Below are 3,439 nucleotides of genomic sequence, written 5' to 3'. Positions count from 1 at the left end.
GCTTCCATGTCCTGGCTATTGTAAATAGAAATGCAATGAACATTTTGGTACATGACTCTTTTTGAATTATGGTTTTCTCAGGGTATATGCCCAGTAGTGGGATTGCTGGGTCGTATGGTAGTTCTATTTGTAGTTTTTTAAGGAACCTCCATACTGTTCTCCATAGTGGCTGTATCAATTTACATTCCCACCGACAGTGCAAGAGGGTTCCCTTTTCTCCACACCCTCTCCGGCATTTATTGTTTCTAGATTTTTTGATGATGGCCATTCTGACTGGTGTGAGATGATATCTCATTGTAGTTTTGATCTGCATTTCTCTAATGATTAATGATGTTGAGCATTCTTTCATGTGTTTGTTGGCAATCTGTATATCTTCTTTGGAGAAATGTCTATTTAGGTCTTCTGCCCACTTGTGGATTGGGTTGTTTGTTTTTTTGTTACTGAGCTGCATGAGCTGCTTGTACATTTTGGAGATTAATCCTTTGTCAGTTGCTTCATTTGCAAATATTTTCTCCCATTCTGAGGGTTGTCTTTTGGTCTTGTTTATGGTTTCCTTTGCTGTGCAAAAGCTTTTAAGTTTCATTAGGTCCCATTTGTTTATTTTTGTTTTTATTTCCATTTCTCTAGGAGCTGGGTCAAGAACTTCACCTCTTTAGGATGCTCTTGGGAATTGATTTCAACGTTCTGCTAAAGCAGAGGAATCATCCCAATACCCACAGCAGGCAGTGACACAGATACACTTTCAGTAGCAAAAAGGGAAACCAAACCCCAAACAGTGGCCACTCCGGCCTACGGCCTAGAGAAACGAGTTGACAGCTATGTGAAGAGGATGTCCAAACCAATGTGCCTGCTGGAACCGAACGCAGCGACCATGTGGAATGACGGTAACAAACCAACTACAAGCCACCTGGGGATTATGAGGACCAACTGCTCACACAGAAGGGAAAGGAACCAAATAAAACACTAAAAAGGGAAAGAGGGAAATTGGGGGAACATGCTACAGTAAGGCTTACATGCCACAGCATAAGAGAATGAAATCCCTGGTCTGTCTGTGGGCCCTGGATGTGTTCTGCTTCCAGACCCTCCAGCCATGCAGCGGAAACTGCTTCAGTCAAAAAAGGAACTCCTGAAATGACAAGGCTCCAGGAAGAGGCTTCCTTTCCAAGGGCTGCTCAGGCCTTCCAGGATTTCTCCCAGTTAGCTGGGGGAGAGAGAGGGGACAGACAAGAACACCGCTGTCTTCATGATGGGAGGGATGGGGAAGATGCCACGGCAAGTTTGATGTTAAGTGATGATCAGAGCTTGCACACAAAGTCTTCCTTTGTAAATAGATATATCTGCATCCTGCGGCCACACGTAGACAGTCTTGCTGGGTTGTGTGGGCTTGTGTGTATACAGTGCCTGTGCCAGCTTGGAGGGTCCTGCAGGGTGATACTTTCATTCCTGGCTCTCAGACCCAGGTCCGTCTATGAGTCACAAAGATTAATTCCTACTTTGTGCTTGGTTTTGTGACTTGTGATGCTTATGCCTACGTACTTCTTTTTAATGTTTACTAAACTGAAACCAGTAGTTTTATAGAAATACAGATTTCTCAGCTCCACTCTAATGACTGAAAAATTTCTGGGGAAAATTTCAGGGAATCTGTATTTTTCTACGTTTCCCAGATGGTTCTGTCACATCATGGCTGGAAGCCCAGTCTTTGTACCCAATGGACCAGATCACTGTTAAATAATCATTTCCAATTCAACACTTTTCTATTCTAAATTGACGTCTAACGCCATCTTTTGAATAATATTGAAAGATTTTGAGTAGGGGATGAATTGCAATTTGCTTTTGTTTGGCAAATCCATTCTTCAAAGTGTAAATAACAAGGGGCAACTAAGAGCTCTAAATGGGGCAGTCCTAGGAAAATGCACTTTTAACTCCCTCAAACTTTAAAAACATTTACTATGTACACATCAGTTGCAAGATAATCCAGTAATCAGTCACAGATTTCCTAAAGATTTGTATAAGGCAGTGGTTTGAAGAACAGATTAGTGGGTTGGACACTGTCCTTGGAAGGAATAAAATTACATTATTAGAATTTTGCCCTTCCCCCAGTTCGTGAAGTCCCCATTCTACCACTTTAAAACTGAAATTCACGTTATTAAAGTTCTTTTTGTAAGCTAAATCTAACCTCTCATGTCCTAAAGTTCATCATTAGAAGTAATGATTTGCCATATTCTGTCATTGCCATATTCTTTCTCTTCTTTTGTACACCAACAACTTTCTTCCTGTGAAGGGGAGATGTTAGTTGTGACCTATAGCAGAAAATGGCATCTGGGTGCTGAAAACACTGAGAAGGCAGCTCCCATTGTGGATCTGGGAGCCCACACTCCCCTGGGGCTTAAAACATTTCTCTTCTGGGACTGTCATGGTACCTGAAGTCCACCGTTAAATCTGCCTCTTTGGGCTAAGACAGGTATGCTCCCTAACAAACAAAAGTAAGATGTGGAGACCGGAAATATGTTTCATTGTGCCTCCTTTTATCCTTCCTACCTTGCTGGATCCCTTGATTCTGGGCACAGTCAGCTTCATGGGCATGCTTAGATGGGCCTTGCACTTGGTTTAATGCTCTGCTATTGCCATTTTGAAATTCTTAATACATTTTGAATAAGAGACTCCTCATTTTCATTTTGCACTGGGCCCACAAATTATGCAGCTGTTCCTGCCTCTAAGGTTGATCCAGCTCCCTATGAATGCTCAGAAACACTTGGCCAGTCCAACTTCCTTTCCATTTTTGTGGCTGTCACATTAAACTGTGCAGCAAGATGAATGAGGAGAGGTGACCTGATTTGGGGGATTAGACATAGGTCTTCTCACTGGAACAGTGATGGGGAGAATGCTTCCTTTGGCCCACTGCCCCTTCTTGGCAAGACACATAGAGCTCCCTCTAAGCCACACTTGGCCCACAGACTGGGCTCCATTCAATAAACAGCCAATTCGGCATATAATTTTATCATTATTGTTTTTGTGGAGAGTTATAGGGAAGCCAGAATCATAAAAGAATCCTTTCTCCCTTGCCTCCTGCTTAGGCTGGGCCATGTGTGTGTGTGAAGTTAATGATTGACTTAAGGGCCATGTGGTCTGGCCAGTGACTGCCATTAAATTCTTGCTCACTCTGCCTAGTGCCTTTGCAAAGGAGCCTGCGGGTCTACTCTTCTTCGTCCTTGGATCATCTGCTTTTTTGTGATCTTTAAGCTAAAACTCACTTCTTTTTCTCCTAACCAGCTTGATACTCCCAGCAAATATCAAATGGGTCCTCAAGAATAAAATTCAAGGTGGGAGTATGGGGTGGGGGGAGGGGAAAGAGATGTTAGACTAGGACAGAGCAGGTGAGAGGAGAGGGAAAATTGTTTTCTCTTGCCTAGGGCATTGGCAGGAAGGAGGCAGTGTTTAA

The sequence above is a fragment of the Eschrichtius robustus genome, chromosome 7 (assembly GCF_028021215.1).
Source record: "Eschrichtius robustus isolate mEscRob2 chromosome 7, mEscRob2.pri, whole genome shotgun sequence".
NCBI classification, from domain to species: domain Eukaryota; kingdom Metazoa; phylum Chordata; class Mammalia; order Artiodactyla; family Eschrichtiidae; genus Eschrichtius; species Eschrichtius robustus.
The sequence above is the reverse complement of the archived record's forward strand: the minus strand, read 5'-3'. Positions refer to the sequence as shown.